Below are 24,287 nucleotides of genomic sequence, written 5' to 3'. Positions count from 1 at the left end.
AGTTATGGCTAGAATCGGCTCTAGCCGCTTTAGATGAACGATATATATCTTTCTCTTGGTGCCACTCATGAGAGTGGGAGGCTGTGTTATCAATAATTTTGTAAGCTTCAGTTGCGGTTTTCTTCATAATGGAACCACCAGCTGTTATGTCGATGTCTTTTCGTGTAGCAACGTTGACACCTTGGTAGAATATTTGTACTATTTGATAAGTGTCTAAACCGTGTTGAGGACATCCTCTCAACAACTTTCCGAATCTTGTCCACGCCTCATATAATGTTTCATTTGGCTTTTGCGCGAACGTAACAATTTCTCCTTGAAGTCTCACGGCTTTGGATGCCGGAAAGAATCTTTGAAGAAATTTTTCAACTAAGACATCCCATGTGTCAATCGCCCCTTCAGGTAACGATTCTAACCAATCTTTGGCTTCTCCCTTTAAAGTCCAGGGAAACAACATGAGATATATTTGTTCATCCTCCACTTCTCGGATTTTGAATAGTGTACAGATCCTATTAAAGGTACGAAGATGTTCGTTGGGATCTTCTTTTGGCGTACCACTATATTGGCACTGATTAGTTACCATATGTAGAATTTGTCCTTTGATTTCATAATCTGGCGCATTAACTTCTGGCTTAATAATGGCGTGACCTTGGCCCGTGCGTGTGGCTCTCATTCGATCTTCCATACTTAGAGGTTCCGTTACTTCCATAATTGAATTTGTTGAATACGAATCACTAGAGGATTCTGATTTAATGGTTTGTGGCTCAGGAGGAATAATTAGTGGTTCAGGATCTTGGAATTGTCCTTGAATATGCTCCGGGTTCTTAATTGTGAAGTCGGGTTCAAAAGATGGATTATCGGAAATTTGAGTTGGAGTTCTTGTTCGACTAGATGACGATTCTAAAGAAAAATCAACGGCGACAATATTTGCTAGATGTCTTGATCGAGTTACAGGTGGTGAACGTATGACCGGCGGCGAACGTCTTGCTCGGTGCATTCACTGAATATCCTATTAGTTTTTAAAAATGAAAGAAAAATTATAATAAGTTATCCAATTAATAGACTTTTCTGATTTTGCCCACGTTTCAAATAGGTAAAAGATGCAGCAGAGGGGCAGGATTCGTTTGGTCTCAATATAATTGAGTACTGTTTGGCTCCAATAACCCGGTCCACGTACAAATCCAACTATTACTACGAACCAGAAAATTTTGATGTCTATCAATTTAACTACTTAAAATAAATTTTCGTAATTTTAAGAAATTTAGAGAAGAAGTAGAAAAAATTCTAAGTCCTAAAAACTAGAATGGCGAGAAATAAGAGAGAAAAAGATTGCGCGTCGAAAAGTGTCGAAAAATAAAAAGGTCGAAAAATAAAAATAAGAAAGTAGTGCGAAATACGGCGTCGTAAAATTCTAAAGCACCTAAAACTTAGTCTAAGGAATAAGCACTTAAGGGATTTTACGGCAAAGCCTAAAAATTCTAGAAGTAAAAATAATTATGGCAAAACTAAACTTAATACTAAAAGTTGCGACTATAGTCTAAAAATCTAAAGGTAATAAAACTAAAAAAAAACAATTTTTTTTTTATAGACAAAATCTTAAAAAATATATATATATTTTTTTTTAATAATTTTTTTTTTTTTTTTTTACTTTTTTTTTTTTTTACGTTTTTGTTTTTTTTTTTACGTTTTTTTTTTTAAGTTTTTTTTTTTTTTTTTTTTTTACGTTTTTTTTTTTAAAAACGAATTTTTTTTTCTAAAAAAAAACTTTTTTTTTTTTACAATTTTTTTTTTTTTTTTTAAAATGATTTTTTTACAAATTAATACTTTTTTTTATAATTATTATTTTTTTTTCAAAACTTTTTTTTTAATTCATTTACTATTCATGAATAGTAAATGAAAAGAAATTAATTAATTTACTATTCACATGAAAGCGACATGATAGAAATTATTAATTACAATTTACATAATATACCCCTGAAGTATTTAATAAATACGACTTTTTAAAACTTTTACGATTCAAAATATATTCTAAAATATTATTATATTATTATATTCTATTTCAATATTATTATATTATTATATTCTATTTCAATATTATTATATTATTATATTTATTTCAATATTATTATATTATTAAAAATATAGCGTTTTAGCGTCCCCGGCAGCGGCGCCAAAAACTTGATGATGTAGCGTGAGGGTACGAAATAGTATTATTTTTAATACAAAATACTACAAAATATGACACAAGTTTTATTAATTTACGGATGGGATATACCTAAACCTTGCTACAACACTATAGGCAGTGTACCTAATCGTAGAGTAGTGTAGTTTTTAGTAAGTCCGGTTCGTTCCACAGGGAGCTGGTGATACTTACTATATTTTTAACTATATTTATACAAAATATATATAATTATATAAGTAGTAATATTATTATAAAAGGGGGGTTTTACCGTTTAATGACCGGTTTGTCGATTCTATATTTTAAGCGTAAGGATAAATGACGATAATTAAAGTGCGTAAAATAATGACAATAAATAAAATGACAGTAAATAAAATTGCGAGTAATAAAATGACAGTAAATAAAGATACGATGAGAAATATAATAAAAGAATTATGCTTATTTAAACTTCCGTAATCATGATGTTTGACGTGTTGATTTTAATTTATTACCATGGGTTAATTGTCCTTTGTCCTGGTTTATTTGATACGTCTATCTGGTTTTTGTCCATAATAGTCCATCGGTCATAAAAATAAAGTGCGAGTATCCTCGTCAAATTACCCTTATACCCGAAGTCAAATATTCCAACTGATTAAGGATTTAAACTGTGACGCAGTTATCACTTCTGTCAACAATTACACCAGTTATCACTGTATGTAATCCACCCCTGTTTTAATTAGTTTATGAATATTAATTCATCCACTTGATCAGAATGAATAATCAATTACCCAACCCAATTGATTAATTAAATGATTATAACAGATTCCATATGAACATCACTAAATAGGACAACCATAATCATTATTAATTATTAGGTTAATTAATTTGAAGATAGGTTCGACAGACTCCAATGAGTTGTCACGACAATACCCCCCATCTATTAATAGTCAATAGTTCAATTTCCACAAGTGTCGGTCTTTTGCCCAAACCTTAATTATGGTCCAAAGTTCAATAACCCCTTCTTAATATTTTAGCCCAATATCACGATTACTTCGGCTCAAATAAGCATAATAATAACTTAGTTACGATACATTAATGTAAAAAGGTTGAACATAACTTACAATGATTAAAAATAGCGTAGCGTTACACGGACAGAATTTCGACTTACACACTCAAACGATCTCTATCATAAATCTTATTATTATCATAATTTAAAATTAAAATTAAGATTATTGTTATATCTTATTAAGTTAACATTATGATAGAGATATAGAATATAGATATTGATAATTGATATTGATAAATAAGAAAAAGATAGAAAAATGTGTGTTTTTACATTACGATTACAAAGCCTTTTATAGGCGAATTTAGAAATTGAATTTTCACTTATGACCCCTGAACTATGCTCAATTAACAACTTTTTATTATTTAATATTATTCTTATTATGAATTATTTAAATATTATATTTTATTCTTGTGCATAGTTGACTCGTAATTTTTACACCGTTGCGTCGAGCGTTGAGAGTTGACTCTGGTCCCGGTTCCGGATTTTCGAACGTCCTTGCGTACAATTTTATATTTTGTACTTTGCGTTTTGTAACTTGTACTCTTGTCATTTTTAGACGTTCCTCATCAATAATTTGAACCTTTTTGATTGTATCTTGTACTTTTGAGCTTTTTGGACCTTTGTGTCTTCAATTCGTCGTTTTCGCCTTTTGTCTTCGCACTTATTTAAAATAAACGAATATTACTTGAAAATGGAACAATTGCAACTAAAATCTTGTCTTTCTTGGGGGATTTTGCTATGAAATATATGTTCCTTTTTAGCCTTATCAATATCCCCACACTTGAGCGTTGCTTGTCCTCAAGCAATACAGTCTTGAAATAATATAATACATCACACGAATCACTTCTTTATTCTTCACACTTTGTACATCAGTGATTTTGATAGAGCGGTATAAACAATGATAGTAACGATATGGTTAAAGGTGGGTGTGTCATCCACAGTTGCCTTGGGTTTAGGACAACGACACTTGCAATCAAATAGCCGATTTACTTTCGGTTTCCAAAGCAAAGTGCACATTTGAAAGGCGGTTTACAGTCCCACATGACTATAAAAATTTAGATCCTTTAAGGAAATTGGATCTTTATGAAAACATTTGATCTTTTGAAAATTCAAGCTAGATTTTACCCTAGACAAGTTTTCTGATTTGATCCATCATCGGTGTTGCAAAATATATTTGTGGATCAATATTTTGGTTAAAACTTTTAGGTTCGTGTAATCCACTGCTATCCCGGTATCGGAAAGTACACATCCAGTTTACTTGTTCCGTATATTATCTTTCGGTAAACTACCGTCCGGTTGTAAAGGAAAGCGATGAACAAGAAACTGTTAAGGCAATGTCCCGTGACATGCAGATGATTATGGTCTTTTAACGTGTCGGATGCTAGAACTATCCTTGGTAGGAGCGATAGTAAAGATCATCCTATGATTTTTTGGTCTGGCACAAGGTCCTGTCTCCGACCATTCTATGCAACCACCGTTCTTACGGTTGACACCCGATTTGGTTCAGGTGACCTAATGAATTCCAGGTGAATTCCTAGGATTTTACGTTCAATGGTAATGAACGCATTGAAAATGGGTTTTCAGAAAACAAATCGGTTTGTATTTTTGATCAAAATATTTTCTCGTTCATGCTCGAGTTTAGATATCATCGAATTCCATGAGTTTGAATTCTCAATCTTTAAGGTCAATCTCTAGGATTGAGTATTATCAGTCTTAAAAGCTGATTTTTAATCTTTAAGGAGATTATCCTTTTCTGGGGATCTGATTCATTAGTCTTATCAAGCTAATTTGCACGGTGCCTCCCCATTGTACGAGATAAATCCTTCTCATGGTTAGGATAAATCTGACCACTTGGCGACCCTGTTTGATGCTGAGGTCCGTGGATTTCCTGCTGATTTTAGAGATGACTTTTCTAGATTTTTCGTCAACCTACAGCTGGTCTGGACGACAACTTCATGACCTAAATCAAGAAGCGCGTGTATTTTTCGGAAGACTTTACTTCCTTCAAATGATGGAATTGATTCATCGTGTAGATCCATCTCTTCTTTTCTTTCATCGGATAAAACAGTTGATTATCGTTCAAAACAAAAGTATTTTCAATTGTTTGTACAAAAATATGTGATAGATAGTTTTTAATTGAATAACTTGGTACATTCTCCCCACACTTAGTTTCTTTCTTTGCCTTTTTATTCTCCTTTATTCCATTTTAAATGAATTCAAGCGTTTTAAGTTGTTTCTCAATTTATGTCCTTTTCGAGGTAACGATAATTTCGGTATTAACACCTAGTTTTCATCGTTCAAAAATATGTATAAACATGATTTTGAATTTATTTAGTTAAAAAATTTTAAAATTTTCATAATATTTAGAAAATAAGCCAAGTATAAACCCGAGAGAATTTATAACCCTTCCCCACACTTGAGATCATGCAATGCCCTCATTTGCATGAAATCAGACTAAATTTAAATTCATGAGGGTGATTAGTGTAGAAAAGTGATTAAAAATACCGAGTTTGCAAATATATTGTTGTTATTTCACATTTGATATTTTGCGTCTTATCGTCAAAATTAGTACCTTTTGCTGAACTTAATGTTAGTCTTTGAAAGTGCGCTGTTTTACCCTGTTTTGTACATAATAAAATACAAACATACATATACATATTTTTGAAGTTTGGTATATAACCCCACGTTCAAAAATTTATAAAATATAATATTTTTTTGGCATACTTTAAATCAATAAAATAATGATAACAAAATTTGTCGCCTCGCCTTCGGGTAAAGTAATTTCGGCTCAACGACCTAGTCTTCAACTCACGACGAATTTTAAAAATCATATTTTTAACTTAATGAAATAAAGTAAATTTTGTTTTTAAAATCACACAAAACTTAAATTTAAAAGGCATATTAATTAAAACCTAAAAAATAAAGATTCAGAATGGAGGGAGAAAACTAGTTCTTTAGTGTCTGCTAGCGGAAAAGAGCAATCGGATTCCATTCTCGGAACTACACGAGAACAGAACAAATAACTTTAGACAGCATTATCTTTTTAGAACATTCGAATCTCCCCACACTTAGGTAGCTGTGGTGTTGAAATTGTGATTAACTTCATTGTCAATTTCTCTTGGTCCATAATCAACTTGCCTATCTGTGACTTTTTCTTTAAGCCAGTGCCCAGCTTCTTCCGTAATATCCCATAATTCAACTAGCTTCGCCCTTTCTTTAGGCGACAGATTGGATACTAACCGGTTACATAACTTAAAGTTCCCCTTACTTCTAGCATCAATAGCCCGTTTAAAAAGTTTCTTCATTGAACTGTTAATAACGGGGTCATCTAATTTCGTATCAACAACGGGGTCCTTTGTTATTGGGTTATCATTAGGTGTTACTTCATTTTTCCCACACTTAGGCGTTTCATTATTGCTAAGCACTGCCGTTGGAGTTGGTAAAACAACATGGTTATTACCAATCGTTTTTGTCGGTTCAACGGTTTTGGTTTGTGGATATTTAGACTTTCGAATCATAAAGGTGATCGATTTCTCATCATTACTAAGTGTCATTCTACCCTTTCTTACAACAAATAACGCCCCGGTGGACGCTAAGAATGGTCGACCTAAAATTAGAGGAACGTTTGAGTCCTCTTCTATGTCAATGACAATGAATTCGACTAGAAAGGTTAAATTACCTACTTGAACGGGTAGGTTGTCAGCAATTCCAACTGGGTGCTTAATGGTTTGATCAAGGAGTCGAACACTCATATCCGTTGGAGTTAACTCACCTACACCTAATCTCTTATATAATGAAAGAGGCATAACACTCACACTTGAACCTAAATCTGCTAGTGCATCATACATGACACAGTCACTAAGTAGACAAGGAACAATAAATTCACCCGGATCACCTACCCTAGGTGGAGGATTTGGTGGAACTGTCTTCACCGGGTTTACTTCTACTGTTTTTGTTTCTTGCACTTTTTTATTCTTCTTCTTCTTCTTTCCAGAGGTATCACAAACTTTATTACCTATTACTTGCTTATACTCAACTCCTTTTCTTGGAAACGGGATGGGTGGTCTATATGGTGCCACCACTGGCTTTACATACTCTGGTGGTGGTGGTGTAACTTCTTCATTGTTACTCACATCTAAAACCTTCCCAACTTCTGGAGCTGGTTTTTCAGAATTTGTTGACACCATGTTAACATTCTCATTCCGAGGATTTACTTCAGTATTACTCGGTAGATTTCCTTGTTCCCTCTCACTCATCATGCTAGCAAGAGTACCTACGTGTTTTTCAAGATTCAAAATGGAAGCTTGTTGAGTTCTTAATGACTGATCAAACCTCTCGTTCGTTTGGGTTTGAGATGTAATGAATTGTGTTTGAGATTCAATCAGCTTTGCCATCATTTCTTCTAGATTTGGCTTTTTCTCTTCGGGTTGTTGTGGTGTTTTATACAAGCTAGGTCTTTGTTGATTGAAAGTGTTGTTTTGAGTTGGTTGGTTATTCGGACCTTGTTGGTTGTACGAGTTGTTGTTGGGTCCGTTTGGATTGTAAAGAATGTTTTGATTTCGATTGAAGTTTAGCTTTGGCGGTTGATAATTATTTTGATAATTATTTCCCGGCCTTTGGTTCATGTAGGAAACATTCTCTCGTTGTTCCATGGTTGGTTCAAAGTGACAATCTTTCATTAAGTGTGGTCCACCGCATAGCTCACAACTGATTCGTATTGCGTGAATATCTTTATTCATCTTTTCCATTCGTCTTTCGAAAGCATCTATTTTTGCGGAAACGGAATCAAAGTCATGGCTAGAATCGGCTCTAGCTGCTTTAGATGATCTAATGATATCTTTTTCTTGGTGCCACTCATGAGAGTGGGAGGCTGTGTTATCAATAATTTTGTAAGCTTCAGTTGCGGTTTTCTTCATAATGGAACCACCAGCTGTTATGTCGATGTCTTTTCGTGTAGCAACGTCTACGCCTTGGTAGAATATTTGTACTATTTGAAAAGTATCTAATCCGTGTTGAGGACATCCTCTCAACATCCTTCCGAATCTTGTCCACGCCTCATATAATGTTTCATTTGGCTTTTGCGCGAACGTAACAATTTCTCCTTGAAGTCTCACGGCTTTGGATGCCGGAAAGAATTGTTTAAGAAATTTTTCAACTAAAACATCCCATGTGTCAATCGCCCCTTCAGGTAACGATTCTAACCAATCTTTGGCTTCTCCCTTTAAAGTCCAGGGAAACAACATGAGATAGATCTGCTCATCTTCCACTTCTCGGATTTTAAATAGTGTGCAGATCCTATTAAAGGTACGTAGATGTTCATTTGGATCTTCCTTCGGCGCACCACTAAATTGGCATTGATTAGTCACCATGTGTAGAATTTGTCCTTTGATTTCATAATCTGGCGCATTAATGTCTGGATGAGTAATTGCGTGACCTTGGCCAGTGCGTTTAGCTCTCATTCGGTCTTCCATACTTAAAGGTTCCAGATTCTCCATAATTGAATTTGTTGAATCGGTATCACTAGATGATTCTGATTTAATGGTTCGTTCCTCAACAATCTCTGTCTGAATGATTGGTGGTTCCGGAGGAAAGTTTAGTGGTTCAGGATCTATGAACCGTTCCTGAATATTCACTGGATTCTCAATTGTGAGGTTGGGTTCAAAAAATGGATTATCGGAAATTTGAACTGAAGTACTTGGTCGACTGGATGACGATTCTAAAGAAAAATCAACGGCGGTTATATTTGCTAAATGTCTTGATCTAGTTACAGGTGGTGAACGTACAAAAGGTGATGAACGTCTTGCTCGGTGCATTCACTGAATATCCTATTAGTTTTAAAAAGGAAAGAAAAATTATAATAAGTTATCCAATTAATAGACTTTTCTGATTTTGCCCACGTTTCGAATAGCCAAAAGATGCAGCAGAGGGGCAGGATTCGTTTGGTCTCAATATAATTGAGGACTGTTTGGCTCCAATAACCCGGTCCACGTACAAATCCAACTATTACTACGAACCAGAAAATTTTGATGTCTATTAATTTAACCACTTAAAATAAATTTTCGTAATTTTAAGAAATTTTAGATAAGAAGTAGAAAAAATTCTAAGTCCTAAAACTAGAATAGCGAGAAATAAGAGAGAAAAAGAGTTCGTCGAAAAAGGTTGAAAAAGAAAAAAATGGTTGAAAAATAAAAGGTGACGGAAAAATAAAAGAAACTTATAAAAACTTAAAAATAGTTTACTAACCTAACCTTATTACTACAACTAACTTAAAATTATAATCGCAAATTGAGATTACTAATTGGAATGATAATTGGTACATAGTAAAAGTCGTCTAAAAATATTAAAGCTTACAGGAAAAACTAAATCCCAAATGGAAATAACTTAAAAAAAAACTAAAACTTCAAAAGGCGTCGCAAAATTCTAAAGCACCTAAATCTTAGTCTAAAGAAAAAGCACTTAAGGAATTCTATGGCAAAGCCTAAAAATCTAGGAGTAAAAATAACTATGGCAAAACTAAACTTAATACTAAAAGTTGCGACTATAGTCTAAAAATCTAAAGGTAATAAAACTAAAAAAAACAATTTTTTTTTTATAGACAAAATCTTAAAAAATATATTTTTTTTTTAATAATTTTTTTTTTTTTACGTTTTTTTTTTTTTTACGTTTTTGTTTTTTTTACGTTTTTTTTTTTTTTTTAAGTTTTTTTTTTTTTTTTACGTTTTTTTTTTAAAAACGAATTTTTTTTCTAAAAAAAAACGTTTTTTTTTTACAATTTTTTTTTTTTTTAAAAAAATGATTTTTTTTACAAATTAATACTTTTTTTTATAATTATTATTTTTTTTTCAAAACTTTTTTTTTAATTCATTTACTATTCATGAATAGAAAATGAAAAGAAATTAATTAATTTACTATTCACATGAAAGCGACATGATAGAAATTATTAATTACAATTTACATAATATACCCCTGAAGTATTTAATAAATACGACTTTTTAAAACTTTTACGATTCAAAATATATTCTAAAATATTATTATATTATTATATTCTATTTCAATATTATTATATTATTATATTCTATTTCAATATTATTATATTATTATATTTTATTTCAATATTATTATAATTAAAAATATAGCGTTTTAGCGCTCACCGGCAGCGGCGCCAAAAACTTGATGATGTAGCGTGAGGGTACGAAATAGTATTATTTTTAATACAAAATACTACAAAATATGACACAAGTTTTATTAATTTACGGATGGGATATACCTAAACCTTGCTACAACACTATAGGCAGTGTACCTAATCGTAGAGTAGTGTAGTTTTTAGTAAGTCCGGTTCGTTCCACAGGGAGCTGGTGATACTTACTATATTTTTAACTATATTTATACAAAATATATATAATTATATAAGTAGTAATATTATTATAAAAGGGGGGTTTTACCGTTTAATGACCGGTTTGTCGATTCTATATTTTAAGCGTAAAGATAAATGACGATAATTAAAGTGCGTAAAATAATGACAATAAATAAAATGACAGTAAATAAAATTGCGAGTAATAAAATGACAGTAAATAAAGATACGATGAGAAATATAATAAAAGAATTATGCTTATTTAAACTTCCGTAATCATGATGTTTGACGTGTTGATTTTAATTTATTACCATGGGTTAATTGTCCTTTGTCCTGGTTTATTTGATACATCTATCTGGTTTTTGTCCATAATAGTCCATCGGTCATAAAAATAAAGTGCGAGTATCCTCGTCAAATTACCCTTATACCCGAAGTCAAATATTCCAACTGATTAAGGATTTAAACTGTGACGCAGTTATCACTTCTGTCAACAATTACACCAGTTATCACTGTATGTAATCCACCCCTATTTTAATTAGTTTATGAATATTAATTCATCCACTTGATCAGAATGAATAATCAATTACCCAACCCAAATGATTAATTAAATGATTATAACAGATTCTATATGAACATCACTAAATAGGACAACCATAATCATTATTAATTATTAGGTTAATTAATTTGAAGATAGGTTCGACAGACTCCAATGAGTTGTCACTCAATTAGACAATACCCCCCATCTATTAATAGTCAATAGTTCAATTTCCACAAGTGTCGGTCTTTTGCCCAAACCTTAATTATGGTCCAAAGTTCAATAACCCCTTCTTAATATTTTAGCCCAACATCACGATTACTTCGGCTCAAATAAGCATAATAATAACTTAGTTACGATACATTAATGTAAAAAGGTTGAACATAACTTACAATGATTAAAAATAGCGTAGCGTTACACGGACAGAATTTCGACTTACACACTCAAACGATCTCTATCATAAATCTTATTATTATCATAATTTAAAATTAAAATTAAGATTATTGTTATATCTTATTAAGTTAACATTATGATAGAGATATAGAATATAGATATTGATAATTGATATTGATAAATAAGAAAAAGATAGAAAAAGGTGTGTTTTTACATTACGATTACAAAGCCTTTTATAGGCGAATTTAGAAATTGAATTTTCACTTATGACCCCTGAACTATGCTCAATTAACAACTTTTTATTATTTAATATTATTCTTATTATGAATTATTTAAATATTATATTTTATTCTTGTGCATAGTTGACTCGTAATTTTTACACCGTTGCGTCGAGCGTTGAGAGTTGACTCTGGTCCCGGTTCCGGATTTTCGAACGTCCTTGCGTACAATTTTATATTTTGTACTTTGCGTTTTGTAACTTGTACTCTTGTCATTTTTAGACGTTCCTCATCAATAATTTGAACCTTTTTGATTGTATCTTGTACTTTTGAGCTTTTTGGACCTTTGTGTCTTCAATTCGTCGTTTTCGCCTTTTGTCTTCGCACTTATTTAAAATAAACGAATATTACTTGAAAATGGAACAATTGCAACTAAAATCTTGTCTTTCTTGGGGGATTTTGCTATGAAATATATGTTCCTTTTTAGCCTTATCAATATCCCCACACTTGAGCGTTGCTTGTCCTCAAGCAATACAGTCTTGAAATAATATAATACATCACACGAATCACTTCTTTATTCTTCACACTTTGTACATCAGTGATTTTGATAGAGCGGTATAAACAATGATAGTAACGATATGGTTAAAGGTGGGTGTGTCATCCACAGTTGCCTTGGGTTTAGGACAACGACACTTGCAATCAAATAGCCGATTTACTTTCGGTTTCCAAAGCAAAGTGCACATTTGAAAGGCGGTTTACAGTCCCACATGACTATAAAAATTTAGATCCTTTAAGGAAATTGGATCTTTATGAAAACATTTGATCTTTTGAAAATTCAAGCTAGATTTTACCCTAGACAAGTTTTCTGATTTGATCCATCATCGGTGTTGCAAAATATATTTGTGGATCAATATTTTGGCTAAAACTTTTAGGTTCGTGTAATCCACTGCTATCCCGGTATCGGAAAGTACACATCCAGTTTACTTGTTCCGTATATTATCTTTCGGTAAACTACCGTCCGGTTGTAAAGGAAAGCGATGAACAAGAAACTGTTAAGGCAATGTCCCGTGACATGCAGATGATTATGGCCTTTTAACGTGTCGGATGCTAGAACTATCCTTGGTAGGAGCGATAGTAAAGATCATCCTATGATTTTTCGGTCTGGCACAAGGTCCTGTCTCCGACCATGCTATGCAACCACCGTTCTTACGGTTGACACCCGATTTGGTTCAGGTGACCTAATGAATTCCAGGTGAATTCCTAGGATTTTACGTTCAATGGTAATGAACGCATTGAAAATGGGTTTTCAGAAAACAAATCGGTTTGTATTTTTGATCAAAATATTTTCTCGTTCAAGCTCGAGTTTAGATATCATTGAATTCCATGAGTTTGAATTCTCAATCTTTAAGGTCAATCTCAAGGATTGAGTAATATCAGTCTTAAAAGCTGATTTTTAATCTTTAAGGAGATTATCCTTTCTGGGGATCTGATTCATTAGTCTTATCAAGCTAATTTGCACGGTGCCTCCCCATTGTACGAGATAAATCCTTCTCATGGTTAGGATAAATCTGACCAGTTGGCGACCCTGTTTGATGCTGAGGTCCGTGGATTTCCTGCTGATTTTAGAGATGACTTTTCTAGATTTTTCGTCAACCTACAGCTGGTCTGGACGACAACTTCTTGACCTAAATCAAGAAGCGCGTGTCTTTTTCGGAAGACTTTACTTCCTTTTAATGATGGAATTGATTCATCGTGTAGATCCATCTTTCTTTCAAATATATTACAGTAAACCGGGTAAAACTGATTAGTATCATCCAAAACAAAAGTACCTGCAATAATCTTGTACAAAGATATGTGATAGATAATTTTTAATTGAATAACTTGGTACATTCTCCCCACACTTAGTTTCTTTCTTTGCCTTTTTATTCTCCTTTATTCCATTTTAAATGAATTCAAGCATTTTAGGTTGTTTCTCAATTTATGTCCTTTCCGAGGTAACGATAATTTCGGCATTAACACCTAGTTTTATCGTTCATAAATATGTATAAACATGATTTTGAATTCATTTAGTTAAATACTTGATGTCGTACGAGGTGTATACAAAATAGTTTATGTTTTACTAGGAAAAACTATTAAATACGATACAATTTTACACAAGATATTTATTTATTTATAGAATGGATATACTTAAACCTTGCTACAACACTTATAGGCAGTGTACCTAATCGTACAGTAGTGTAGTTTTTAGTAAGTCCGGTTCGTTCCACAGGGAAATCTTTAAACAAAGCTCAACGCTATATTAGTTTACTTTTATAAAAATACAAACATATATATAAGTAATATTATTATTATAAAGGGGGGTTTTTACCGTTTAATGACCGGTTTGTCGATTTTAAGATTTTAGTCGCAGTTAAAACCTAATGTAAAATATAAAATAAATAAAAGACTTAAATTAAAGCGTAAAGTAAATAACGATAATGAAATTGCGAATAATAAAAATGCGATAAAATAAAATTGCGATAATTAAAAAGTACGATAATTAAAAGTGCAATTAAATAACAATAAATAAAAGTGCGATAATTAGAAGTGCAATTAAATATAAAATAAAGGAAATTAAATATGAAATAAAAGAATTATGCTTATTTAAACTTCCGTAATCATGATGTTTGACGTGTTGATTTTAGTTTTATGCCCATGCGTTAATTGTCCTTTGTCCTGGATTATTCAATATGTCCGTCTGGTTTTTGTCCATAACAGTCCATCAGTCATAAATATAAAGTGCGAGTGTCCTCGTCAAATTATTATTATACCCGAAGTTAAATATTCCAACTAATTGGGGATTCGAATTGTAACAAGGTTTTAATACTTTGTTTAATGAATACACCAGGTTATCGACTGCGTGTAAACCAAGGTTTTACTACTTTGTTAACAATTACACCAATTACCCTTGAATGTAATTTCACCCCTGTTTTAATTATTCTAGTGGCTATTAATCCATTCCCGTGTCCGGTTAAATGAACGATTATTCGTACATATAAATACCCCGCCCATCGTATCCGATCGAGTGTATATGGTAATTTATAGGGACGCCCAATTGTAAATCTTTATATTAACATTAACAAACTTTCATTTAGTTAAACAAATATAAAGCCCATTAATAGCCCATAGTCTAATTTCCACAAGTGTCGTTCTTTTGTCCAAACCCCAATTATGGTACAAAGCCCAATTACCCAATTTTAGTAATTAGCCCAACATCATGATTACTTCGTTTTAAATAAGCATAATAATAACTTAGCTACGAGACATTAATATAAAAAGGTTGAACATAACTTACAATGATTTAAAAATAGCGTAGCGTTACACGGACAGAATTTCGACTTACACCCTTACAACATTCGCTAACATACCCTTATTATTAGAATTAAAATTAAAATTAAAATATAAATTATATATATATAACGTATATATGAGAGAAGAGAGAAATAGAATATATAATTTGATCAGAATTCGGTTTGCTTTATAGCCAGAGTTGAATTTTGGGGCTCCGCGACTCGCGGCAAAATGCTCTTCAAACTCAGCGAGTCGCGGAGATAGTATTTACAGCTCAGTCCTTGGAGTTTTCTCTGCCGACGGTTTTTTTATATATAAATATAATATATATATAATTAATATAATTAATTATATATTATATTATATTTATATACATAGTTAACTTGTAATTTTTAGTCCGTTGCGTCGAGCGTTAAGAGTTGACTCTGGTCCCGGTTCCGGATTTTCGAACGTCCTTGCGTACAATTTTATATTTTGTACTTTGCGTTTTGAATCTTGTACTCTTGTAATTTCGAGACGTTTCTTATCAATAATTGGAACCTTTTTGATTGTCTTTTGTACTTTTGAGCTTTTTGGTCGTTTGCGTCTTCAATTCGTCGAATCTGTCTTTTGTCTTCACCTTTTATTATTTAAACGAATATCACTTGTAAATAGAACAATTGCAACTAAAAGCTTGTCTTTCTTGAGGAATAATGCTATGAAATATATGTTCGTTTTTAGCATTATCAAATATTCCCACACTTGAGCGTTGCTTGTCCTCAAGCAATATCGTCTTGAAATACTAGAATCACTTCTTTATTCTTCACACTTTGTACATCAGTGATTTCTATACGGCGGTATAAACAATGGTAGTAACTATATGGTTTACAGTCCCACATGACTATAAAAATTTAGATCCATTAAGGAAATTGGATCTTTATGAAAACATTTGATCTTTTGAAAATTAAATCTAGTTTTTACCCTAGATAAGTTTTCCGGGATAACCCTTTACCGGTGTTTGCAAAATATTTTTGTGGGTTTGGTGGGTTTCAGATTTGAAAATTTTAGCTCAAAACTTGCGGTTTTGTGTCACCCACTTGCTAACCTTGTATTTGGAAAGCAACACGTCCAGTTTACTTGTCCCGTATATTACCTTTCGGTAAACTACCGTCCGGTTGTAAAGGAAAGCGTTGAACAAGCAACTGTTAAGGCAATGTCCCGTGACATGCTTTTGATTATGGTCTATAACGTGTCGGACGCAATTACTATCCTTGGTAGGAGCAATAGTAAAGCTCACCCTTATAATTTTTCGGTCTGGCACAAAGTCCTGTCTTTGACCATGCTATGCAACCACCGTTCTTACGGTTGACACCCGATTTAGTTCAGGTGACCTAATGAATTCCAGGTGAATTCCTAGGATTTTACGTTCAATGGTAATGAACGCATTGAAAATAGGGTTTTCAGAAAACAAATCGGTTTGTAATTTTGATCAAAATATTTTCTCGTTTAAGCTCGAGTTTAGATATCATTGAATTCCATGAGTTTGAATTCTCAATCTTTAAGGTTAATCTCTAGAATTGAGTAATATCAGTCTTAAAAGCTGATTTTTAATCTTTAAGGAGATTATCCTTTCTGGGGATCTGATTCATTAGTCTTATCCAGCTAATTTGCATGGTGCCCCCCCATTGTACGAGATAAATCCTTCTCATGGTTAGGATAAATCTGACCACATGGCGACCCTGTTTAATGCTGAGGTCCGTGGATTTCCTGCTGATTTTAGTGATGACTTTTCTAGATTTTTCGTCAACCTACAGCTGGTCTGAACGACAACTTCATGACCTAAATCAAGAAGCGCATTTCTTTTTCGGAAGACTTTACTTCCTTTTAATGATGGAATTGATTCATCATGTAGATCCATCTCTTCTTTTCTTTCATCGGGTAAAACAGTTTAGTTTAGTCCAAAGCAAAAGTATTTTCAGTTATTTGTTACAGATATATGTGACATATGTTTAAAATAATTTGGTAAATTTTCCCACACTTGGCTTTTATTTTCCTTTTTATCGTCCTCTATTCCATTTTAAATGAATTTTGACATTTTAGTTTGTTTCTTAATTTATGTTCTTTCTGAGATAACAATAATTTCGGTGTTAAAACCTAGTTTTATCGTTCATAAATATGTATAAACATGATTTGAATTCATTTAATTGAAAATTTTTACTAGAATTGGGTAGTCAGTATATAAGACTAGGGCTGTTCTTTTTTATCAGAGAGCACTAGATTCTAATACAACTACTGCTTTACTAGTATTTTTAATGGTAACCAAGTGTATAAAGTAAAAAAATTTTAAAATCCGAAAGAATTTAATCCCTTCCCACACTTAAGATCTTGCAATGCCCTCATTTGCAAGAAATCAGTAACAATTTAAATTATTGAGGGTGATTTGTGTGAAAATGATTAAATTTTACCAAAGTTTCCAAATATATTGGCGTTTGTTTGCTGAATGATAAATGGTGCACCTCATTTGTTCATTCCGTCTTGTTGTTATTTCACATATATTTTGCATCTTGTCGTCAAAATTAGTTGCTTTTGCTGAACTTAATGCCAGTCTTTGAAAATGCGTTGTTTTACCCTGTTGTGTACATAAGATAACTGCAAACATATATACATATTTTTGAAGTTTGGTATATTACCCCACATTCAAAAATTATTAAAATCTAAGAATAAAAGTTAGATAATTATAAAAATGATTACAATATTAACAAAAATATTAAATGTATCAATAATTACAAATTACAAAATAAAAAAAAAAATAAGTAAACTAAGGATGATATTGGTACCAATAGGGGTTCCAGGCATAACCATAAGTGCTATAGAATGCTTCGGCAGGATCATACGTAGGATATGGTGGCTGCATCTCTATAGACCAAGGAGGGAAGACGGGTTTCGGTGTAGGAATATAGTTTCTACCTATATGTTGGCAATGCGCTATGATCTGGTTCTGATGAACTTGCCAATCTTCAAATGCTCTCTGTCTAGCATTTTCGTATTCCTGAGAAGCTATAAACCTATGCATTTCTTGCATCTCATTCCCCCCTCCTACATTACCTTGTTGCTGGTTTCTCTCCACCTGTGGATGTCTACCATGGTATCGTACTGCGGCGTTATTTCGCCGCTTCAAAACTTTCGCACCATGGTATACATTTAAACCTATAGTATCGCGGGGTTCCGGCTCTTCTACTAATAATCCCCCCCGACTTATATCCACACCGAGATATTCACCAATCAAAGTAATAAAAATACCACCTCCTATTATGCTATGTGGTCGCATCCCCCGAACCATAGCTGATAAATAATAACCCACACAATATGGTATACTTACAGCGCTCTGTGGGTCTCGAATACACATATGGTAAAACAAATCTTGTTCATTTACTTTTTCTTTGTTCTTACCCCTTTGTGTAATCGAATTAGCTAAAAACCTATGTATCACTCTTAATTCGGCTCTATCTATATCCAAATAAGAGTAATTTCCCCCTTTGAAACGGTGATGGCTTGTCATTTGACTCCACACACCGTGTGTATCAAAATTCTCATCTATCTTTCTACCGTTTAGTATCAATCCTCTATAATCGGCAGACGCTAACTCCTCAGGCGTATATATACGTAAAGCCTGAGCCATGTCCAGTAAAGACATGTGTCGCATCGAACCGCCTAACAAAAATCTAATAAAAGAACGATCGGTTAAACTAGCTACCCGATCATTCAACTCTATACTACATAACAACTCTTCACACCATACTTTATATACAGGTCTGCGTATGGTGAATAAACATATCCAGTCATTAAAAGAAGAATTACCATACCTCTGTACAAGTAATTCCCTAATTGGCCCGGCCAATTCTACAGCTTCTAAGGGTCCCCATTCTATGACCCTCGGTACCTCAACAACCTTAGAGTGAAGAGTATGCAAACCCCGTTATTTTGGATAATCTATCCAAAGTCTGTCAAATCTCAGGTTCGGGTGCAACTCTTCCAAGTGCATATCTGAAAAGGTCATGACTGGATGAGGTACATCCTGCTTGTAGTAGTTATCCACCTCCTGTTGTTCCAAATTCTCAGCAGGAGCATTGCGGGCTTGGGATGAAGATTCACCCCTTTCATTCTGCAAAACACATCAAACACAATTTTTGTGCATCCAAATATGCATTAGTGTCAGCAAAATCATCAATCAAAATAATTACAATGACATTATCAATTTATATCAAACTTAAGCTTATTTTCACATTTTTATCAAATCTACACCTTTTCAAATAAGCATATACGAAAATGTTCGCCAAGTTCATAAGCATTTAACTCAAATAACATGTCAAAATAATCATTACTAGCAATTAAACAAGTCTCAAATGGCATTATCTTTCAAAATCAAGTTCATGAATTTTAGACTTGAAAAAGTCCACTTTAATTCTCAAATATCATGTTTAGGTTCAAAGTTTGGATCATTTAACTACCTAGACATGTTACACTACTCAATTTAGCAACAATTCATGACAAAAATCGGCCATAACCTGTTTATATCAAAAAGCCCCAAATTGCTCAAGAACACAAACCCTAGATTACTCAAAATTTGAAGTTTAAGGCTTCTAATCATGTTAAACAGCATCAATCTAGGTTATACAAGCATAATATATAAACAATTTAAGCTTAATTACACTAAAAAGCATCAAAATCAAATTGGGGAAAAAAAATAGCTCAAGAACACCAAATTTCGAATTAAATGGTCCAAAAACCTAGATTTCGAATTAAATAGTATTTTGTATACCCACCCCCTTATTCCATGCGACTCGCATGAGGGGTCTGACAAGACCACAAACTTACCCTAAAAACGCATTTATTACGCGTATTAATTTATTATTATTAATTAAACCCTAATCTTATTATTATTATTATTATAATTAAGTTTTTAGTTTATTTTATTTATATTACTTTTAAACTAGTTTTATTTATTATAAACTTAATACTTTTATTATAAAATATAAAAATAATATTTTTATAAAAATTATACTTTTTTACAACTTTTTGTATATTTTTATATTTTGTCCCTTTTTAATCGTTGTAGCATAACTTTTGTATTTTTAACTCATATTTAATTTTAAACTTAGTTTTTGCTATAGTCATTTTTACTCCTAGATTTTTAGGCTTTGCCGTAGAATTCCTTAAGTGCTTTTTCTTTAGACTAAGATTTAGGTGTTTTAGAATTTTGCGACGCCTTTTTAAGTTTTAGTTACTTTTTAAGTTATTTCTATTTGGGATTTAGTTTTTCCTGTAAGCCTTAATATTTTTAGACGACCTTTTACTATGTATCAATTATCATTCCAATTAGTAATTTCAATTTGCGATTATAATTTTAAGTTAGTTGTAGTAATAAGGTTAGGTTAGTTAAGTATTTTTAAGTTTTTATAAGTTTCTTTTATTTTTCCGTCACCTTTTATTTTTCAACCATTTTTTCTTTTTCAACCTTTTTCGACGAACTCTTTTTCTCTCTTATTTCTCGCCATTCTAGTTTTTAGGACTTAGAATTTTTTCTACTTCTTATCTAAATTTCTTAAAATTATGAAAATTTATTTTAAGTGGTTAAATTAATAGACATCAAAATTTTCTGGTTCGTAGTAATAGTTGGATTTGTACGTGGACCGGGTTATTGGAGCCAAACAGTCCTCAATTATATTGAGACCAAACGAATCCTGCCCCTCTGCTGCATCTTTTGGCTATTCGAAACGTGGGCAAAATCAGAAAAGTCTATTGATTGGATAACTTATTATAATTTTTCTTTCCTTTTAAAAACTAATAGGATATTCAGTGAATGCACCGAGCAAGACGTTCATCACCTTTTGTACGTTCACCACCTGTAACTAGATCAAGACATTTAGCAAATATAACCGCCGTTGATTTTTCTTTAGAATCGTCATCCAGTCGACCAAGTACTTCAGTTCAAATTTCCGATAATCCATTTTTTGAACCCAACCTCACAATTGAGAATCCAGAGAATATTCAGGAACGGTTCATAGATCCTGAACCACTAAACTTTCCTCCGGAACCACCAATCATTCAAACAGAGATTGTTGAGGAACGAACTATTAAATCAGAATCATCTAGTGATACCGATTCAACAAATTCAATTATGGAGAATCTGGAACCTTTAGGTATGGAAGACCGAATGAGAGCTAAACGCACTGGCCAAGGTCACGCAATTACTCATCCAGACATTAATGCGCCAGATTATGAAATCAAAGGACAAATTCTACACATGGTGACTAATCAATGCCAATTTAGTGGTGCGCCGAAGGAGGATCCAAATGAACATCTACGTACCTTTAATAGGATCTGCACACTATTTAAAATACGAGAAGTGGAGGATGAACAGATATATCTCATGTTATTTCCCTGGACTTTAAAGGGAGAAGCCAAAGATTGGTTGGAATCGTTACCTGAAGGGGCGATCGATACATGGGATGTTTTAATTGACAAATTTCTTAAACAATTCTTTCCTGCATCTAAAGCCGTAAGACTTCAAGCAGAAATTGTTACGTTCACACAGAAACCAAATGAAACTCTATATGAGGCGTGGACAAGATATGGAAAGTTATTAAGAGGATGTCCGCAACATGGTTTAGACACCTGTCAAATAGTACAAATATTCTACCAAGGATGCGACATCACTACAAGGAAAGACATAGATATAGCAGCTGGTGGTTCTATTATGAAGAAAACCGAAACTGATGCTTACAAAATTATTGACAACACTGCTTCCCACTCACATGAGTGGCATCAAGAAAAAGACATCGTTAGATCATCTAAAGCAGCTAGAGCCGATTCTAGCCATGACTTAGATTCCATTTCGGCAAAGATAGATGCTTTCGAGAGACGAATGGAAAAGATGACTAAAGATATTCATGCTATACGAATTAGTTGTGAGCAGTGTGGAGGACCACATTTGACAAAAGATTGTCACAGTATTGAATTAACAATGGAACAAAGAGAGAATATTTCATACATAAACCAAAGGCCTGGAAATAATTATCAGAATAATTATCAACCGCCAAGACCGATTTACAATCAAAACCAGAATTATAACCGAAATATTCCATACAACAACCAACAAGGTCCTAGCAATCAACAAGTATCCAATAATAATTATAATCAGCAAAGACCGAATTTTCAAAACAAACCACCACAACAAACCGATGATAAAAAGCCGAATTTAGAAGATATGATGACAAAGCTAGTTGAAACTCAAACGCAGTTTTTCACATCTCAAAAACAAACAAATGAACAAAATGCTCAAGCATTTAGAAATCAACAAGCTTCTATTCAAAATCTGGAACAAGAAGTAAGTAACCTAGCAAGGTTAATAGGTGAAAGAAAACCGGGAAGTTTACCAAGCGATACAAATGCTAACCCCCGGAATGAAACAGCTAAAGCTATTACCACAAGAAGTGGTACAACACTTAAACCACCTGAAATACCTGTAACTTCTGATGAAACTATTCCTACTCCACAAGAACCACAACCTGATCAAGATAAGGAAAAAGAACCGGTAGTTGAAAAGGTTAATGGAGATAACACAGTTAAGGATAAACCTTATGTTAAACCATACCAACCACCACTTCCTTACCCGAGTAAAATGAAGAAAGAAAAACTTGAAGCCGAGCAATCCAAATTCTTGGATATGTTTAAACAGATAAATGTAAATCTTCCTTTCATTGATGTGATTTCAGGAATGCCAAGATATGCTAAATTCTTGAAAGATCTAATCTCAAATAGAAAGAAAATGGAAGAACTCTCGGCTGTTACTATGAATGCTAATTGTTCAGCAGTGCTGTTGAATAAGATACCAGAAAAACTATCTGATCCAGGAAGTTTCACAATTCCATGTTTTCTGGGTAGTCTTAGTTCAATAGAAGCATTGGCAGACTTAGGTGCTAGTATAAATCTAATGCCGTATTCACTATACGCTAAACTAGACCTTGGAGAATTGAAACCAACCAGAATAAGCATACAACTAGCCGATAGATCAATAAAATATCCTAGAGGGATAATGGAGAACATGCTAGTTAAAGTTGGTACTTTAGTATTTCCAGTAGATTTTGTTGTTTTGGACATGGAAGAAGATTCTCAAGTTCCTCTCATATTAGGAAGACCATTCTTAAACACGGCTAAAGCAATGATAGACGTGTTCGATAAGAAACTGACCCTAAGTATAGAGGATGAGAGTGTTACCTTTTCAGTTGATAGAGCAATGCAACAACCACAATCTGCAGATGATACATGTTATTATATTCAAACTATAGATGCACATGCAGAATTATTAGAAGAATTTCCAGAATTACAAGGAACAGGAGAATGTTCTTTAGGAGAAAGTAATGAACCAATTGATGAAGCTGAAATGTTAGCTACACTTATAGCTAATGGATATGAAACAACAACAGAAGAAATTCAAATGCTAAAAGAAGAAGACAGATATCGATATAAATCATCGATAGAAGAACCTCCGAAATTAGAGTTAAAGCCACTTCCAAACCATTTGGAATACGCTTATTTACATGGTGAATCTGAATTACCTGTAATAATATCGTCTTCTCTTACTGAAAATGAGAAATCACAACTCATTTCTGTGTTGAAAGCTCATAAACCAGCCATTGCATGGAAGATTCATGATATTAAAGGAATAAGTCCTTCGTATTGCACACATAAAATCCTTATGGAAGAGGGTCATAAAACGTATGTGCAACGCCAACGAAGACTAAATCCTAATATGCAAGATGTAGTTAAGAAAGAGATTATTAAACTGCTAGATGCAGTTTTGATATATCCAATTTCTGATAGTCCATGGGTAAGCCCAGTTCAATGCGTGCCTAAGAAGGGTGGCATGATTGTCATTACAAATGAGAAAAATGAGCTTATTCCTACTAGGACTGTAACAGGATGGCGTGTATGTATTGATTATAGAAAATTAAATGACGCCACCAGAAAAGATCACTTTCCCTTACCTTTCATTGATCAAATGTTGGAAAGATTAGCCGGAAATAGTTACTATTGTTTTCTAGATGGATTTTCCGGATATTTTCAAATTCCAATAGCACCTGAAGATCAAGAGAAAACCACATTCACGTGCCCTTATGGTACTTTTGCTTACAAAAGAATGCCATTTGGACTTTGTAACGCCCCTGCAACCTTTCAAAGGTGTATGATGGCGATTTTTC

The sequence above is a fragment of the Rutidosis leptorrhynchoides genome, chromosome 1, assembly GCF_046630445.1.
Source record: "Rutidosis leptorrhynchoides isolate AG116_Rl617_1_P2 chromosome 1, CSIRO_AGI_Rlap_v1, whole genome shotgun sequence".
Taxonomy (NCBI): domain Eukaryota; kingdom Viridiplantae; phylum Streptophyta; class Magnoliopsida; order Asterales; family Asteraceae; genus Rutidosis; species Rutidosis leptorrhynchoides.
The sequence above is the reverse complement of the archived record's forward strand: the minus strand, read 5'-3'. Positions refer to the sequence as shown.